A 21,738-nucleotide genomic window follows, 5' to 3' on the forward strand; every position below is an offset into this window, starting at 1 on the left:
ATAATCAGACCTGGGGTAATTAAAATGTAATTGTAATTAGCTGTAATTAATTACAAATTTGAAAGTAATTCAGTGTAATGTGTAATAGAGCATATTTTTAATTACATGTAACTGAAGGTAATGAATTACATTGCCTTTTTGCCATGTAATTATGAATTACATTTCAATTACTTTCAATTACATTAAAATATTTGCTTGGAAATTTTATTTTAAATTTTTGGCTTTTGTGATGCAACTTGTATTCTATATTTTCCCTGCATTTAGTATGCACTGGGTACTTATTTTTATACTTTTTAAACACTCATCATGTTGAAAAAAAAGGCAGCATTCCTTGATACTTCCTTAATCATTATAGCATGTATAATAATCTTTATTTGTATTTAATTCATTATGTTTTTCACATGTTTACATAAAAAAAAACAAAATAAAAAAATCAAGAACAATACAAATTTATTTACATGATTAACAATTTGTAAATATGTTGTTCTAATAATTAACAATAATCATAGCTCCAAGTTATTCCTTTCACTTAACTAATTATGTAGTAAAAGAATGTCCCTTGATTAAAATGCCAACGGCAATTTTTATTTTAAACCATCATATGCATATGTTAAAATATGTTCAGATGGATAAAGGGTATCTTGAAGGTTACTTCAAAGTTCACATGAGGTAACTAAGAAATATAAAAATAATTGAAATAAATGGTTTTAGAAGAAACTTTTAAGTTTTAAGAATTTTATTCTTAAGAATAAAAAAATACATTCATTTATATCTATATATATATATATATATATATATCTTAATAAATTTTTCCCCATAAAAATAAGAAATGCAATCAATAATCTAATGATGATTAAATGTAACAATGCCGTTAGAAATTTGAAAACTTAAAACATAGCTTGTACAAATGTTTTCACTGCAAAAAAGTGCATGTATATATAAAAGTTTCATTCTATTCTTTCCTGTTGTCATTTTAATGATTTTATTATAAATGATAGAGCTCTTACATGTCTTTGGACAAAAGTAATTGAAATGTTATTAATTACATTGGCAATGTAATTGAAATGTAATTAATTACATTTGAAAACCAATGTAATTGTGATGTAATTAATTACATTTAAAAATCAATGTAATTGAAATGTTCTTAATTACTCTGGCATGTAATTGACCCCAGGTCTGACTATAATTCACGACATTTTTTTTGGAGTTATTTTCTACTAGTAAATTGTCCAGCACATGTGTAATCTTTAACGAATAACTGTTAGCACAACAGAACAATCAAAGTGATGATATGACATACAGATTCAGCAAAATATGGTCACATATAAATACAGACAAAAATGCAAAAAAAAAAAAATGATAAGATCAATGAGGACAATTGTAAGAATGAGCTCAGAAAGAAGATGCATTTACAGTTGAAATAATATTTGTTTTATATATCTTTATTATTAATTTGATGCCTGGTATGATATTTAACATTTCTATTTTATTTTTCAAAATGTATATCATTGTTTGTGAAATTCAAGTCTATAAAACAGTTTTTTTCTACCGAACAATAATTATCACTTTCTGGAAAATAAAAGAGGATAGGATGATCTGCAAAAACTCATTACAGATAGCAAGTTTATATTTTTTTCGCTAGGCGCTCGTTTCGTCTGCATAAGATCCATCATTGGCGATCGAATTAAAACAGTCGGCAGGCCAAATCAAAAACAAAGTTGAAAAGCATTGAAAACCGAAAATTTCTAAAAGTTGTGCCAAATACGGAAAATCTATTCCTGAGGGAAGAGAAATCTTAGTGTTGCGAAAAATTCAACATTTGAAAACGGTAAATTTACAGCAAATGATATTTCATGTCACCACAAAATTACTGACTACTGGGCTGGTGATACCCTTAAGTATCAAACGTCTAGCAGTAGTGGCATCGACCCAGTGTTGGTTAATTTGTTTTATAAAAGTTACATGTTTTATATGAATATATACTTTATAACTTATACTATGTTGTGTTTTGTGTACTATTGTTTGTCTGTTGGTCTTTATCTTTTTCAGCCATGGCATTGTCTGTTTATTCTTTTGACTTATGAGTTTGAATGTCCCTCTGGTATCTTTCGCCTCTCTTTTCTAATGGAAATAAAAATTATATAAATTGTATCGGTATTGTCTACCTTCAAGTTAGCTACAAGAAAATGCTTTAATTAATTTTAACCCTTAACAATTGAATCATCTGTTTATATTAATTTTGTTAAATGTGAATAATGATTTCAGTCGTAGATCTGGAGAAGAAAATATGTTGTAGCTCATCGTTTACAATGAAAATAAGCCACTCGTTGGATAACAAAAAAACCAAGACTTAATTGTAGAGTTTACAGTATCAAATGCTTCGAAAGATAAACAAACCAAAAAGATAGCTTTTTCTATTATTCTTCTAATCATATATTCAGTTCCATTTGCTGTTTCTGTCATTGCTATTTTTTTTTATTAAAGAATGGAATATATTAGATCTAATTAGAGGCCCCATTACATATACTAGAACTTGAGCATGTGGGATCTCAAACTGATTTCTTGAACCGTTGATAATAATGGATTTTTATATAAGAATGCCATTTAATTGATTGGTTGGGGTTTGATGTCCAGTGGAAAGTATTGCTTGCGTATCAGGACGAGAACACGAAAATGAACCCTGCTTTTTACAAGACCGACACACCAATATAAAAATAAGGATATGTGGTTTGATTGTCAATGAGACATATATCCAACAGAATTTGAATGACGTGGAAGTAAGCAGTTTTAGTTCGCCTTATGAGCCAATGTTTTGACGTGCTACACATAGTTCACAAATGCACCTGAAGCCACATAACCTTCCGAAGCCTCCTATCTGTCCAGTCTTTGTTCTTTGGCTACATGTCGCGTGCTTCGTGGAGAGGTAGCAAATATCAATTTTTAAGTCTGTTTTTACCCGGTCGGGACAACCGAAGCGGTAAATTCAATATGATAATCTTTGATTATGATTACTTCAATTACTTTGTGCGATCAAAACTTCCACATGCGTTTTCTATATCATATAATTTTCATTTTTGAAAATGTTTTTAATAAATAAATTCAATATAAGTTCAAGCAATATAAACAAATAGGTCCAAGAAACAAACAATATAATAAGACTTAGTACTTTTTTCAATCAGCCTCCAAATTAATTACATACAAAACAACTTGAAAATACTACTTGAAGCAATTTCTATCAATTTAAATATAGTGGATTTTTTTCTGATACAAAATGATTTTTTCTGATATTTCAAAGTAAAAACAAAAGTAAATAAAATGTAAGAAAAACATATATTTGGAGTTTAATGATGTGAACATTTTACTTTTCAATATATATTTTTGTACCAATTCGAAGAATACTACTTCTTTAGTTATAAAAGATCTGACAAAAAATCAAAATATTGACATCAATGCGCCGTGGTTTGTCAGCAGTAGAATTCAGTAGTACTTAGAGTATGGTTCTTCAAATAGGTCAAGTTAACACAAAATTAGAATTTGATTCTACAGTCCAACAACGATAGTAAGGGGAATCTACTCGATTTCGAAAATTCAAAAATGAGTTGAAAGCGCTTATTCTTATTCGTAAACGTGCATGAAGATCTTGACAAATGGGGTTTCCGACATGATAAAATGTGAAAACCTTGTTATTATTATTTTTATAAATTGAGAAAGATAATCGAATTGTCTAATGTATATCAGGTAGCTTTTACTTGCCATACATTCTTTATTGTTCGATACATGCTCCCTTTTTTAATCGAATTGTTTAGTGTATGATTGTTGACAATGAAGTTGAATGCTTGTGGATGTTATGAACATCTGGTTTTAAACACAAAACTTCCAAAATAACAGTGATTACTGTTATCTAATTGAAAATGTATTTGATAAACAGTCCATCATAACCGATGAATATTTTCTTTGTTTTAAAGAAAGTAATTAATAAACCAAAATTGATTTTGACAAGAGTAACTGAAACCAATTTCGGTAGATCAAATTTACCTCATTGATGTTTTGATTTGTCCAATATCAATGGTATACATGATTATAAAGTTTATTATTAAATTAGTATATTTGATTTTCGTCATAATCAATACGGTAAAGTATAGTATAAGAATTATCCACGTAATATAGCATTGTTAATACACACAAGGAAGTTGTGTGAATTTTAATATAATTTAAATGTTCTTTAAGATCTATCATAGTGTATCCTGGAAAAATAATTTGAAACCTTAAATGTTTTTTCACTTGTTAGTTCTTATTATCCTCTCTTTGTACACCGAATTACTGATTTTACTACAACTCCCCTTTTTCATGTCAAAGACGGTGACTTGTTTTTTTTTTTATTGCAACGTTTTCTTCGTCTATTATTTAAAATCGTAAAGGAAAAAAAATGTTTTCCAATTCCTGATAAAGACGCTTTAGGAAATAAAACAATTGCTGTTTCTTGTCTACATTTATCAGAATATTACTTGGTTATATTCATAATTATTATTTAGGTTTCAATTTTTTAGAACTCTTTAATTTATGTGGTAGTTTTTTCTGACTACCCGAAATGTTTATTGGTCATATAAGTTGTGCTCCCCTAGTTTTTTGTATATTCAATTTTATTTTCGAAGGATTAACTCTGACGTAAGGTTTCCCGAAAGACTTTAAGTTATCCTTCACTGATTGGAAAATTGTTGTACTATTTGAAATTTCAATCCAATCGAATGCTCCTTGTTAAAAAAAATGCTGCAGGCCAGTTTCAATAGTATTGGCTGACTTTGCTAATTCAAGTATGGCCATGAAAGACTGAAAACCAGATACAATACTTTTCACAATGTTAACATCTTCTTGCATTTCTTAAACCTGGGATTTCCGCAATTCAAAATCTTTAAGCATTTTTTGTATCCTAACCTCATTTTCAGTAAATGTTTTCTGTAAATCGTCCAGTAGGTTTGCTTCAAGGTCATCAAAATACGTGTTTAAGGCATCTCTAGTTATTTTCATTTCCTTTTTACATCTCATTTTCTGTTCTGTAAGGTCTAAAGATTTCCTTTACGATCTTCGATGATGTTTGTTATATTTGTCATTAAATCTGAAAGTGTTGTCTCAAGATCAATAAGCAAAGGCGAATCCTTTACATTGTGAACGACTCTTTGAAATGGGGTGATTTCGACATCCGTCATGCGCATTATGAAGACATTGAGTACAACATGGAACCCCATGATCGTCACAATATAAAACAAATCTTTCATTATGTTCTGAACAGTTATTTTTAATATTTTGGACGAATTTGGGAAGTTTGAGATCATTTTCGATAGATATAATTTCATGTTTGCTAGATGCTTTTGCAATTCCATGGTGAATTTTACATTTTTCACAAAAATATTCTTCACATTCAGGACACCGTACTGTTGCATCCTCTGTTATGGGTTGGTTAATGCAGATATCACAGAGCTGGTGTTGTATACAAGAAGCCATATCTCTTATGTGCAAAAACAAGTTATACAAAATGTGAAGAAAAATATTATGAAAGCAGAATTATCTAAAGAAAAATCGGATGAAAAAATACTTTGCTTTAGTTATTTGTTCATCAAAGGAATTGAACAATAGTGATGGTCGTATTGTATTCAGTTTTACTTATATGTATAATATGCAAATCCGGAAAACATTGATTTTCATCAAATATAATTTTCACTAATGAATAAAAGAAGTGTTAGTTAATCTGTCTTAAAAATCAACAATAATCAAATGAAATAATGAACTCTTTAAAATGTCATGCCTGCTAAGTGGTTATCAATTAATTTTTCAATGATATCAAGATTATTACAGGCGTCATTTAATCTTAATATTCATCAATGTGCCATGAATATAAGGTCAAGGTCAGTTGAACCCTGTCAGCAGAAATTAACAAATTTCAATGATTCTATTTACCAACTACAGTTTTTCCAATACTCATACACAATTGAGAATATCTAACGTTGACCAATGAGCCATGAACATACAGTATAGATTGGTACAATTTAAAAAGGTAAATGCATTTAAAAAAACTATGCAAAAAGGACCAAAGTCAGATGAACCCAGATAAAAATTAAGGTAAAGATATTGACTTATAACGAAAAGAAATGAGATAAATAGATATAACTTATTGTCCTTTGAACCATAAAATTTGAGTCAATGTAAGATAAAGCTTTCAGTCTGACATAAACATCTTAAACTCATTCTAAACCCATAATTTAGTTGACGTTTTAACAATACAATGAAGTGTCTAAGAAGGCGACATAACTACAAATAAGTTAAACGAGCCTATTAAGAACTAACCAGAGAACCCAGTCTATTTTTTAGAATTTATAATTCGACCAATAGAAGCTTATCAGTTATTTTTGTTGTTGGTTACAACTCGGTTCCTTACAAGAAATTTGACCATGGAATTGAGGTTCAAATTACACAGGTATAACTTTGAAGGGACAAGAAGAGGATGACTTGCCAAGAACGGTTTTTGCTGAATTTAGTTGATATAAGGTTTTACTATAGTTTTCTTTTTGTAATATAAATGAAAAAACAATGAACGAAAAATAAAAGTGAAAAGCAATAAACGACAACCACTGATTTACAAGCTCTTTCCTGACTTTGAACAGGCAAATACAGAATGTAGGGGGATTAAACTAGTTTGAAGGCGTCTCCCATTAACCTGGGATGGTGGTGTAACAGTACAAGATTAGCAAAAACTATAGAAATCAGTTGAAAAGGGTTTAAATCATCAGATCGATACAAAGTAGAAAGACATCTAAGAAAAGTACAGACCAGACGCGGCAGGGTATTTATACATCACCATAACAAAAAAGACATTAAGTGTTCAGATCTGAGAGTACTCGTAGTTACTGACAGCTAGACTGTTATAAAAAAATAATCCAGACAAATTCTTTTGCAGATTATGCTAATATTTATATATCTTATTCCTTGGAATTTTAACGATAATATAGAAATATAAATCAATTTGCGCAGGATAAAATAAGACACTAGAAAGCAAACTAGTTATCTAGTTAGGTACAAGTACGAGTCTCATGTACTTAATCTTTGTGGTGGATTTAAATACCTGGCATATAATCTACTATATTAAAAAAGTAACACAAAATGCACTTAGTGCATCGTAAATAAGGGTTATTACTAAGGATTTTTGAAGGAAATCCAGGGTGTCATGTCATCATTTTTGGTCATGGTGAGTCCAACATTGAGTTAATGAAAGTTCTTGTATCAATTATCATTTCAGTCCCCATGACAAAATAGAGCAAGGAAATGACATCAAGTTTTGATTATTTTTAAAACTTTTGTCATAAAATGATGACATGTGTGCTCATTCGTTACAACATTGTACAATCTTGATGCATCTTTGGACACGCCAGTTTTGAAAATGATGAGGTTATACAAATACATGGACTCAAGGACTAGCCTTTGTGTGAACCCTGAGATATGCTTTCCTTAACCTATCTTTATTAGGAATACTCATATTCAGATTTCAATTTTGATTTTGTTCAATGAAGTATTGCAAGGTGAACACACGCGGATTTCCCTGAGAAATTTTAATTGTATATTGTTTAAAACTAATATGAAACATACTTTTCCTCGAAACTAACATATAAACTAATGCATACAGAAGTATTTCCATTATCCTTTTATATTATTTAGTTAATACAGCACTACTTATTCAATGCATGTTCTTCGGGTGTATAGATTGGTGTATAACATTGTTTACCATTTTATGGTTGCATGTGTGAGGTTAGACCTTTTGTGTGTTGAGACCATCCAATAACGAAAAGTTACATTATTCTGACTATTTTTTTGTTTGATCGTCATTCTTGTAAATCTTGACCGTTGTGTTTAATCTTAACTGTATTATATCTTTTGCTTTTGGTTTACCAATATAGGTTTAATTTGTAAGTACAGCTATAATTAGTAATAGACAAACATTCATAAGAGATTGTGGCTTGTGTTTATATATTGAGATAGGGCACGTGAGATAGGGTTGAATGACTATGGATACATAAAAGTGCATGCAATAATGGTCAGTTATGGATCCGAAACACTTCAAATGAATAAAATATTAAAAGGTATTGTTAGGTATTTATTCATATATCGAGACAAGAACTAAAAACTTGTAAAATCGATAAAAAGACACATTAACGACCCACACAATAGTAAACAATAACAATACGAATGATCGCAGTCACTTGAAGAAAGTTCAAAGTACATGTACCTTTTAAATTGCCATATTTTCATTATTTTTAACTTGATAACGTAACTGTAAATTATCGGAACCACATCACCCTTTTTCGTATATATTTACCTGCAAGTCAGTCTCTCAACAGATGTACACAAAACACAAATGAAGTGTATGCAAACCGGAAGTTATATCTTTACGTCACATGATAGACTACGTAAACACATAATCTTATACAACCGTTTCATAAGGTAAATCACGGCATAAATCTCATTTATATATAACTGCAATGTATTTGCTTCGATGAATTTTCCATAGTCCAAAGCTTAATCATAGATAAAGAGATGTGGTATGAGTACAGGTAGATTTTATTATCTATAGTTACTACTTCAACTTTTCATAATTCATCTCCAGTTTGATGTTCATAGCTTTCAGGGCTGTTTGTTGCCTATATGTCTTTTTTTTTATTTGGCTACGGTATTGGCTTTTTGTATCAACATAAAGTATGCAAGGGTCTGCGTAATGTGTATTTTCTCATTGATTTAAATAAGATTTACGCAACCTATAGTTTATTCTCCAAGTTGCCAGTTTTCCGCCAAAAATTTAAAACAATAAAAATAAGTGTACTATAAATTGAAAAAGACCGAAAATAGATAAATCAATAAAACAAGACACAATAAGGATAAACGGTATATATTCATTATTTCATTTCAAACTATTTTTTGAACACGCATTATGCTTTACATTATATTCTCCGAAACTGTTGACACAGAGATATGTCTCCCATTTGGAATTTTGATAGCATAATGCAAATATTGAAATCAAAATAACAACATTTAAACATGTAAACTATGCCAATCATTCAAAGTTAATGAACCATGAAAAGGGGGTTGGGCCATAAAATCCCCATTGAAATGAGACTTACAAATGTCAAAACATCTGTATATCAAATATCATTGACCTGAAATCGGTGGTACATCTTCAACAGATCTAATTACGACTAAACTTAACTATACAAAACATTCAAAGTCAAAAGACCATGATGAGGAACGGGGCCGGGGTCAAATAATCTCCATGGATATGAGATTTACCAAATGCTAATACATCTGCATACAAAATATCATTGATCTACCACTAATGTTTTTCCTTAAACTGACCTAAACACAAAATCAACCATGTAAAAGAAGCAAATTTTCAAAGTTTATGGACCATGACTGAAGGGCAGAACCAAATAATCTTCATGGTAATAAGATGTGATAATGCCTACACATCTGCAAGCCAAATATTATTGACCTACCACTAATGGTTCCCCTAAATATGACCTAATCACAAACTAATACATGTAAACTACTAGTAAGCAAAACGTTCATAGTCAATAAACCATAACTGAGGGGGCGGCACTGAATAATCTACTATCAAATATCATTGGCCAACTACTAGTGGTTCCTCAAGAACTAACCTAATCACTAACTAATACATTGTTGACGCCGCCGTAGAAAACAGCATATCTAAGTGTAATTTACTTCGTCGACGTGAGACAAAAAACTGTGAAAATAAGAGTTTTTATATGCTTGTTAAACAGATAAAAACACTTTTATCAGAGTTGATGTCGGCAAATGAAACGTGTCGTGACATTTTCAGCATTTATAAGTAAATTATATAAATATACTGGACTTTACTAATTAGGGGCATAATGGACAACAGGTTGACATACAATTTACCATTTGAAATGTTTTTGGCCAGCAGTAAACCTTTGCAAGGTGATCTCATATGACTCGTTTATTTCTGCTGGTTGTATACATGTTACGTAATTCTTACTGAAGGCTGAAAAGTACGAAGTTTACTTACAAATTACTATCGAATAATAAGAGGAATTAAATAAATATATATGTATACATTTTTTGTAATACTAATATATTCCTGTATTCCCAAATATGTCACTAAATATATTTGACGCATAAAACTTCATCACCACAGAATTATGTTTTTTTGGTATAGTATGGCGCCTTGTCCAATACAATTTTATGGTCATATATTCCCACATTCAACCCATAAGTTGCTACATTTATTTGACATATGCACCACAGAAATCTAGTCAAACCAAAAACGTTTTTGTTCATATTTAGTTCGTCCAACGAAGTATTTACGTCTCGAAATGGTTTTCTGATTTAAACACATACAACACTGATGACTGTTAATTTTATAAGACACTCTTACTTTAATTTGAACATTTCCTTTGAACCCTTTAAGTTGTGCTTTCCGAGACTTTCGGACATTCAACGCTATTTTAGAAGGGTTAATCCTGACGTCGATTTCCCCGATCGATGTAAAATGTTTTTTTACTGACTGAATATCCGTTTGTGTACTCAAAATTTCAGTCCAATTGAACGAACCGCTGTCAAACAAACGCTGCAGATCGGTTTCAACAGTGTTTGCCAAATGTGTTAATTCACGCATGACCATGAAAGTTTGAAATTGAGATGCAACACTTTAAGCAATGGTAAAATTCTTCTTCATTTCACTAATCTTGGATTTCCGTAGTTCAATGTCTTTTAACATAATTTGTATCTGGAGTTCTTTTTCAATAAATGTTTTCTGTAACTTGTCAAGAAGATCTGCTTCTAGCTCATCCAAATACGCGTTGAAGGCTTCTTTTGTAGTCTTTATTTTCATTTTAAATCTCGTTTTTTGTTCTACAAGATCTTGAAAATTTCCCGAACAATCTTCGCTTATGTTTGTTAAATTTTTCATTAAATCTGATATCTTTGTCTCGAGATCAACAAGCGATGATGACTCCTTTATATTCTTTGAAAGATTATGGAGTGGGGTTAAATTACAACATCTAGTATGCGCGTTGTGAAGACAATATGCACAGTATGGTTTTTCGTGTTCGTCAAAATAAAATACAAAACTTTCTTTGTGTTTGGACAGCTGAAATTAATATCTTGGACAAACTTGGGGAGTTTGAGAAAATGTTCAGTCGAAATAACTTCATGGTTCTTAGTTGCTTTCGCAATTTCATGATGAATTTTACATTTTTCACAAAAATTCTCTTCACACTCAGGACAGCGTACTATTGAATTCTCGGTTATATGTTGGTTCTTGCAAATATCACAAATATGTTGTTGACTTGTAACCATTTCTTTTGTGTGTTATAACTGGAATGAAAACAGATTTTCAAATATATGTGGAAAGTTGTTTGATGTTTATTCTTGTGATTCTTGAATGTTGTGTTAATACTAAACTGTATTTTATCTTTTGTTTTTGGTTGACCAATATGCGTATAATTTATTACTACAGCTGTTATTAGTAACAGTCAAACATTAACAAAACGTGATCTTTCGACGTATTCATTATTTTTTTGTAGTATAAAGGGATTGTTGCTTGTGTTTATATATTAAATTAGATACGGTTGAATGACAAAAGCTAAATTAAAGTGCATGCAATAATAGACAGTTATGTAAACACTTCGAATGAATAAGATATAAAAAGGAATTGTTGGGTATTTATTCATCTATCAAGACAACAACAAGGGGACTTAACGCAAAACCGATAAAATCGATACAAACACCCATTGACAACCTACACAATAGTAAATAATAACAGTAAGAATGATCGCAGCCACTGAATTAAATTTCAAAGTACTTTTTAAACTGCCCTATTTTCATTATTTTTAACTTGATAACGTAACCGTAAATTATCGGAACCACATCTCCTTTTTTAGTATATATTTACCTGCAAGCCAGTCTCTCAAAATTTGTACACAAAACACAAATAAATTGTATGCAATGGGGAAGTTATATCTTTACGTCACATGATAGACTACGTAAACACATGAACTTATAAATACAATCGTTTCATAAAGTAAATGAATGGTTATACATCTCATTTTTATATATCTACATTGTATTTGACTCGATGAATTTTCCATAGTCCAAAGCTTAATCAAAGATTAAGAGATATGGTATGAGTACAGGTAGATCTTATTACCTATAGTTACTACTTCAACTTTTCATAATCCATCTTCAGTTTGATATTCATAGTTTTCAAGGCTGTTTTTTGCCTTTATGTCTTTTTTTTTTATTAGGCTATGGTATTGTCTTTTTGTATTAATTTAAAGTATGCAAGGGTCCGCGTGATGTGTATTATCTCATTGATTTAAATAAGATTTGCGCAATCTATAGTTTAATCTCAAAGTTGACAGTTTTCCGCCAAAAATTTAAAACAATAATAATAAGTGTACTATAAATTGAAAAAAACTGAAAAAATAGATAAAGTAATAAAACAAGACACAATAAGGTACAGACGGTATATATTCATTATTTTACTTTACATTATATTCTCCTAAACTGTTGACACAGATATATGTCTCCCGTGTGGTATTTTGATAGTATAATGCAAATATTTAAATTAAAATGACAACATTTAAACCTCTAAACTATGCCAATCATTCAAAGTCAATGAACCATAAATAGAGGGTTGGGCCTTACAATCACAATTGAAATGAGACTTACAAATGCCAACACATCTATATACAAATTATCATTGACTTAACATCGGTGGTACATCTTCAACTGATCTAATTACAACTAAGCTTTAACTATGCAAAACATTCAAAGTCAAAAGATGATGACGCGGCGAAGGGGTAAAATAATCTCCACGTTCAAAGTTTATAGACCATGACTGAAGGGACAGAACCATAATCTACATGGAATAAGATGTGATAATGCTTACACATCTGCATGCTAAAAATTATTGACCTACCACTAATTGTTTCACTTAAAATGACTTAATCATAAACTAAAACATGTAAACTACTAGTAAGCAAAAAGTTCATAGTCCATGACTGAAGGGGCGTCGCTGAATAATCTCCATGAAAATGAGATGTATCAATGCCTATACAACTACATACCAAATTTCATTTGTCAACTACTAGTGGTTCCTCAAGAACTGACTGAATCACAAAATAATACATTGTTGACGCCGACGTCGAAACAGCATATCTAAGACTTTTTTACTAAGTCGACGCGAGACAAAAAACTATGAGGAGAACGGTTGTTATATGTTTGTTTAACAGATTAAAACACTTCTATCAGAGTTGATGTCGGCAAATGAAACATTTCATTTGACAACATGAACATGTTTAACCCCGCCGTTTTTTTACGCCTGTCCCAAGTCAGGAGCCTCTGGCTTTGGTAATTCTTGTATGTTTTTTTATTTTAGTTCATTTATATGTTTTGAAGTTAGGTATGACGTCCATTTTCACTGAACTAGTACAAGGGTTGAGATCTCACAAAACATGTTTAACCCCGCCGCATCTTCGTGCCTGTCCCAAGTCAGGAGCCCCTGGACTTTGTTAGTCTTGTATGTTTTTTAATTTTAGTTCATTTATATGTTTTGGATTTTAGTATGACGTCCATTTTCACTTAACTAGTACACAAATTTTTTAGGGGCCAGCTGCGAACCACCTCCGAATGGGGGATTTTTTCGCTGCGTTGAAGACCCATTGGTGGCTTTCAGCTGTTATCTGCTCGTTGGTCGGGTTGTTGTCTCTTTGACACATTCCCCATTTTTATTCTCAATTATGTTAGGTAACATTTTCAGCATTTATAAGTAAAATATATAAATATACTGGACTTTACTAGTTATGAGCATAATGGACAACAGGTAGACACACGATTTGCCATCTGAAATGTTAAGGTCATCAGTAAACCTTTGCAAGGTAAGCTCATATGACTTTTTTTTCTGGTTGTAAACATGTTAAGTAATTCTTACTGAAGGCTTAAAAGTACGAAGTTTACATACAAATTATCATAGAATAATAAGGTTTATTAGATCATTATATATGTATACAATTTTGGAAATAATAATATATTCCTGTATGCCCAAATATATCACTAAATATATTTGACGCCTAAAACTCCATAACCACAAAATTATGTTTTTTTTTGGTACAGTATGGCGTCTTGTCCAATACAATTTTATGGTCATTTATTCCCACATTCATCCAATAAGTTGCTACATTTATTTGACAAATAGACCAAACAAATCTGGTCTAACCAAAAACAGTTTTTTGCACGTGAGTCCATGAATAGATTCAAAGCATAAGATCATGTTCAATGTTTACTAGGAAGAATAAAAAAAATTAAGGTAAAATTATTTGCGTATCTTAAAACCTATGACATGAAATCAAACAGACCTAGAAAACTTAATCATACGATTGCACATGCTGGCCTGTGTATTAATATTTATATCTATGTTTAAATCAGGTCATATGATCTACAGAATATTTTGTAGATCATTTCGATGGTAAGGCAAATTGCGTCTATCCTAAAATACAACGGAAAGTTATGAAGAGTCCATGTATTGTAAATTGTTTCTTTAGAACTTTTTGTTATTCAGAAAGTTTATAATGGTATAAATAAAATATGAGATTTTGAGTCGAATCGGTGAACATGAATTTGACAGGTAATGCCCCTTTAACGGTATAAATTTGACTGCGCCAGATGCGTATTTCGACATTAAATAATTCAGTGATTCTCGAGACCAAGCATATAAAAAAGATGCTTATAAACCAAAAAGGACAAAAAGTATAGCCAAAGCCGGGTAAAGAATCATTTTAAATGCTAAGGTAACATTTCAGACCCCATGTTAGGCCCTTTTGTGTGATGCCTGTCCCGTTCCTTCATATTTTCAATGAAGGCTCTGAAGCTGACGTGAACTTGAGTTGATAATACTTTTTTGCTATAGAAATTTTATAAGGTAATTTGGCAGAACGTTTAGGAATTTCGATCCTCAATGCTCTTCAACTTCGTATATTATTTGGCCTTTTTAAATTGTTTTGATTCGAGCGTCACTGGTGAGTCTTTTGTAGAGGAAACGTGCGTCTGGTATCTATGATGAGTTTATTTACAACCACTGGGTCGATGCCACTGCTGGTGGAGTTTTTATTCCCCGAGCGTATTACCAGCCCAGTAGTCAGCACTTCTGTGTTGACATGAATTTTCATTGATATGGTCATAATTATAAATTAACTGATTACAAAACTTTCCATTTTTAAAATACTAAGGCTTTTCTACCTCAGGAATAGATTACCTTAGCTGTATTGGGCAAAACTTTTAGGAATTTTTGGTCCTCAATGCTTTTCAACTTCAACCATTATTTGGCCTTTTAATTTTTTTTATTCGAGCGTCACTAATGATTCTTTTGTAGACGAAACGCGCGTCTGGCGCTAATACAAAATTTCAATCCTGGTATATATGATGAGTTTATAAACAACCACTGGGTCGATGCCACTGTTGGTGGAATTTTATTCTACGAGGGTATCACCAGCCCAGTAGTCAGCACTTCTGTGTTGACATGAATTTTCATTCATATGGTCATAATTATAAATTAACTGTTTAAAAAACTTTACATATTTGAAATACTTAGGCTTTTCTACCTTAGGAATAGATAACCTTAGCTGTATTTGGCAAAACTTTTAGGAATTTTTGGTCCTCAATGCTCTTCAACTTCGTACATTATTTGTCCTTTTTAACTTTTTTTATTCGAGCGTCAATGATGAGTCTTTTGTAGACGAGTCGCGAGTCTAGCGCAAATACGATGAGTTTATTCATTATGATTATGAAATTTACTATATTTTTCAGTAATCAAGATTGCTGCATGTGCTTTTTGTTTTGTATTTTTGTTTTGTTATTTTTATAGTTATTTTCAAATTATCATTATTTTTCATTCTGTAATATATGAAATACATTTATCCATTCTTTCGAAATCATAGTCAAACTTTCTTGAGCATGTGTTTTTCGTTGTTGTTGTTGTGGAAAAGTCGTGTGTTGGTGGTGGGTGTGGTCTGTTGTAATGTCCGATATTTAAGACTCATGCTATCTTTTTCATGAAGTATCAAATTTTATATGACATGGTCAAGAATGAAGTTTTCTTTCATTATTTCGATTAGCGATCCTTTCATCTATGTAAGGAGCTGTCACTGCCTACAGTAGTTAAAAAATATATACTTATTTTCTTGTACGATCTTCGTCTTTTGAGTATCTCATTTCAACTTATCATGTTTAATCTTTCTTCAATACACGCATTGAAGTGACATATAATCACTGATAATTCAATACGGTTTTTTTTCAGAAATATTAAATCTATTGAGATCTATCAAGATTAATCATCTGAAGAGCTGTTTGTTGTTCATGCATACAATGCATTCACTGAAATTCTAAAAGAAAATACCTAACGAAGCCCATTGCACAGATAATTTACACTACCAATGAATAAACTACCAAATTCTAAATAAATCAAATTAACAAAAAGCATATACATTTTTCGAAGATATACATGATGATGAAGAACAAAAAGATTTCTTGGCATGATGTTCATTTGTTTTTCAAAGCATCTTTTTTCAATCACTGCATAATTCATCTTCAGTTCGTTTAGCAAGGTATGTTCGCCTATGATTTTTTTTCTGATATACATGCCTCAGACCATGATGACTGTTAATTTTATAGGACACTCTAACTTTACTTTCAACATTTCCTTTGAACCCTTCAAGTTGTGCTTCCCGATACTTTCGTACATTCAACGCTATTTTAGAAGGGTTAAACCTGACATCGATTTTCCCGAACGATGTAAAATTGTCTTTCAAAGATTGGATATCCGCTGGTGTATCCAATATTTCAACCCAATTAAACTTTCCGCTGTCAAACAAACGCTGCAGATCGGTTTCAACAGTGTTTGCTAAATGTGTTAATTCACGCATGACCATGAAAGTTTGAAATTGAGAAGCAACACTTTTAACAATGGTAACATTTTCTTGCATTTCACAAATACTGGATTTCAGCAGTTCAATGTCTTTTAACATATTTTGTTTCTGGAGTTCTTTTTCAATAAATGTTTTCTGTAACTTGTACAACAGATCTGCTTCTAGCTCATCTAAATACGCGTTGAAGGCTTCTTTTGTAAACTTTATTTTCATTTAACATCTCGTTTTTTTGTTCTACAAGATCTTGAAGATTTTCAGAACGATCTTCAATTACGTTTGTCAAATTTGTCATTAAATCTGATAGCGTTGTCTCCAGATCCACAAATGATGATGACTCCTTTACATTCTTTGTAACTGTATTGATTGGGGTTAAATTACGACATCTAGTATGCGCGTTTTGAAGACAATTCGCACAGCATGGTTTTTCGTGTTCGTCACAAAAAAAAAAAAACTTTCATCGTGTTCTGTACAGTTTAAATTAATATCTTGGACAAACTTGGGGAGTTTGAGAAAATGTTCGATCGGTATAACTTCATGGTTCTTAGTTGCTTTTGCAATTTCATGGTGAATTTTACATTTTTCAAAAATTTCTCTTCACATTCAGGACAGTGTTCTATGGCATTCTCGGTTATATGTTGGTTCATGCAAATATCACAAAGATGGTGTTTACTTGTAGCCATTTCTTGTGTTATTGCTGAAAATTAAAACAGAATGACCTGTTATTCGGCTACAGAACTAAATGTGACTAGGATGCAAATGATATTATTTTCGACCTCACAATACATGTTTCTGGAATAACTTTCATCAGATAGTGAAAACAAAATGAGCACAAAAATAACTGATATGTGGAAAGTGGAAATCCAGAAAAAAATAACCATTTTAAAGTATATTATTTGTTTATATAATGGTATATATATAGGTAATAGACAATAGACCAAAGTCAGGCCATAAAAAGAATATGTTTGCTTGCCCTAACCCTACCTATCCAGAAAATAGCTGCATACTCAAAATCTTTTATTGTCCTGATGTGAGAAAGTTTTTTTTTCAGATAGCTATAGGCATTAAAACTAAAAAAAAAAACATCTGACACATCAATTTGTCTTTCCTGAAAAAAAATTTAAAATGCCTACTTCCTACCAACTGTCTCTACCTTTGGGTAGGGTTTGGGCAAACCAAAATATTTTTAAGAGCGGCCTCAACATCTTTAAACTCTCCTCTAAAACAGTAACCAAAAAAGAAAACCAAAATCAAACCACTAGAAATGACACGTTGTAAAAAGAAAAAGAAAAAAAGACGCCTACATATTGACAATTAAGGCATTTTTGATTTTAAAGTCCTTGGTATTGAGGAGTAATTCAAAGGCATTTACTCCTGCAAGGAGTTAGTCATGTGATATATTATTGTAATTTTGCGTTTCATTAATTTGCCTTTCCTTGTTATCGGATTCATACTTATCCTTATTATTTACACGTTTTATTTTGTCTATCTCACTTACGGAGTTAATATCCGTTTTGAAAATGTGCATGTGATCTTTATAACGTCACCAGGTCACTTAAGGGAAAACTGTATTTTGTCCTAACAGGTGACGAAACTAACATTATCTACATTTTCTACTTCACCGTATCGTTCAACTAAACATTTAAAGTTAAAAGGAGGTAAATAAAGATGAGGGTGGCAAAGGGGGGTCTGAACACGCTAAACACGTGAAATAAAAATCGCAAAAACGTTGCACGGAAAATAAAAATCGGGAAAAAAGAAGCACGAGAAATAAAATCGTAAATTTTAAGGAAAAAAGTACCAAAAATTATTACTCAGTCGTTCTTGGAGATCATGCAGTCATTATTAATGGACATGGAGACCATGTGGTCACCTTTAAGCGTCCGCTAGTTGCATGCATTCGATTTGAAAAAACCAACATTATTCATAGTAAAAGGCTATCAATGAATATAACAATTAATATCTTTGGAACCAGTAAACTAATTCATAATTTTAAACAATATCCGGGCTGACTATGAATAAGTCCCGTCTTACTTTTTAATCAAATGCGGGACAAGCACGAGCAATAAAGAGTACCGACACGAAACACGGAAAATAAATAAGGGGAATTACGAATCACGCACATGCATAGAACCAAACACGAGAAAACGAGAAATAAAACGTCGTAACACGAAAACACGTGAAATAAAAAGGCCGAAAATGCTGCACGAAAAAAACCCTTTACCACCCTCAAAGATAGCTACCGCCACCTACTGTTTAAATCCAAGATTATAGCAAGTAAATTTAAATTCTGCTACTCTATTAATTGGAAAAAGAAATTAAAATAGCGAGACATGAATGTCGTATATTAGTCTAGAAATCGAGTGAAATATGGAGGACACTTTTTGTGATGAGCAATGTTTATGTGTAAAATTATGCAATGGGTGTTCTCAATCATAAAATTCTTCTTTGAACATTCCGGAATCATAGCTAGAGAATACTTTTTTTTATAGTGAAAAACGAAGACAGCGAACTGTTACCATTGTCGACTATACAAATAATAACTTCATAGGAACCTTAATAAACAATACAATATCACTTTAAAGATTGCTAAAGTTAGATATTTAAATACTGCTTGCCATACATATACATATTTACTTATTGATTTTTTAATTGACCTCCAACAAATTCCTTAGTAGTGCATTTGTCTGAATTTCAATCAGATTGCGTCATTTCCTCCCTGGAACAGTAATATAGAAGACAAAACGTTAGATCAATTGATTCTCAAAAACTTATAAAACTTGTGTTGATAAGTCATAAAATACTCACTTTTCTTTACTTTAAATTGCTTTCTGTTTAATTCGTCATCCCCTTCAGTCTTATCTTGCGTATGTACATTATCAATAGGTGGGTATACTTGCGAGAATTTTTACTTGCATTCATTCCTTTTATTATGGGGTTTCTTTTTAAAACACGGACCTTTGTTTGTCCTTTGCACTAAACGATCTACTGTCACATGATCGACACAGGTAAAAAAAATGTACGACGAGCTTCGATGAGAATATTTTCCTAAATCATCTTTAGATATGGAATATTTTTTAATGAAAATAAAAATATAATTAACAACTGAACTTTTGATTAATAATAATAATAATAATAATAATAATAATAATAATAATAATAATAATCTTAACAATAATAATAATAATAATAGATAAAAAAAATAATAAATCAAAAGTAAGGATTAGAAATTTTGTTTCTATCCGAGGATATATAGGAATGGAAATATTTGAGGAGCTATCTGACCAAAAAGTACCTAAAAATAATAGCCGAATCCGTCTAAGGTCAGTGTTGAAACTTATCTGTTTCTAAATAATTTCTTAATTTCTAAATCATGAATTGTTCTTAATAAAGCAACCTTTCAAATTGTTAATATTCAGAAGGAGATATATTCTTTGATCAAATACAGTAATTGATCTTTATAAAATTATTATAGAGTTTTGTAATTTCGACATTTTGCTTTTTTTTCAGTATCAACTGTTTACTGACTGGCCCGAGAACACAGTTATTTCGTAGTGCATTTCTTTTAGACAAAAACGAAAATTAAAAAAATCTCACCTGATTTATCCTTAAAAGTGTAGTGTAATACTTTTGGGACAAATTATATCAAAATTATACAAAAGTCTATCGGCTCCAACTCAAAATATGGACAATTTCATGTTAAGGGGTCTGTATTTCAGTTTGAGAGCTTCAGACATACTAATTTTTTACCTTTTCAAACAGGACCAAATCACTACTTTACCTAAAAATGCATGCCCAATATTTTTTTAATATGTAATTTCATCCCCCTACTTACTATTTTTTGCATTGAATATAAATAAATAAATTTGGAAGGTATATGAAAAAAATTAGCAAGTTATACACTGCCCACACTAGGCGACTCTATTTGTATAGACAACGAAAATCAAAGGACAATAACTGTGTCCCCGCACCGTATATTTAGATATTACTGATATCAATATAAATATGTTGTCTGTTGTTTATTGTTTATTCGAAGCCCGACTGGTTGATTTTCAAATACATTTTCATAATGTTATATAGAGTGAACTAAACAACTCAGCACAGTTTGAAGGGATATGCTTCTAATAGTTATTCAGATCCGTGTTGTTTCCTGATTTGAATATATGCATAATGATTGATTTCTCCATATGAGTAGGATATTTCCCCGATTAAGATATATACCAGGATTGAAATTTTGTATTTGCGCCAGACGCGCGTTTCGTCTACAATAGACTCATCAGGGACGCTCGAATCTAAAAAAAGTTAAAAAGGCCAAATAAAGTACGAAGTTGAAGAGCATTGAGGACCAAAAATTCCCCAAAGGTTTGCCAAATACAGCCAAGGTAATCTATTCCTGATGTAGAAAAGCCTTAGTATTTCAAAAATTCAAAGTTTTGTAAACAGTTAATTATCAATTATGATCATATCAATGATAATTCATATCAACACAGATGTGCTGACTACTGGACTGGTGATACCCAAGGGGAATAAAAACTCCACCAGCAGTGGCATCGAATCAGTGGTTGTAAATAAACTCATCATAGATACCAGGATTGAAATTTTGTATTTGCGCCAGAAATGTTTTTCTTATATATGAAGGTTTAGTGGGATGTCAACAATATTGTTATATAGTCAGAATCTTTTCCTTTATAAAAAAAAATCAAGTAGTTCCAGTATATTTAGGAATAGATTTTCTCCAGTT

This window comes from Mytilus californianus, unplaced genomic scaffold, assembly GCF_021869535.1.
Source record: "Mytilus californianus isolate M0D057914Y unplaced genomic scaffold, xbMytCali1.0.p SCAF_8, whole genome shotgun sequence".
NCBI lineage: Eukaryota > Metazoa > Mollusca > Bivalvia > Mytilida > Mytilidae > Mytilus > Mytilus californianus.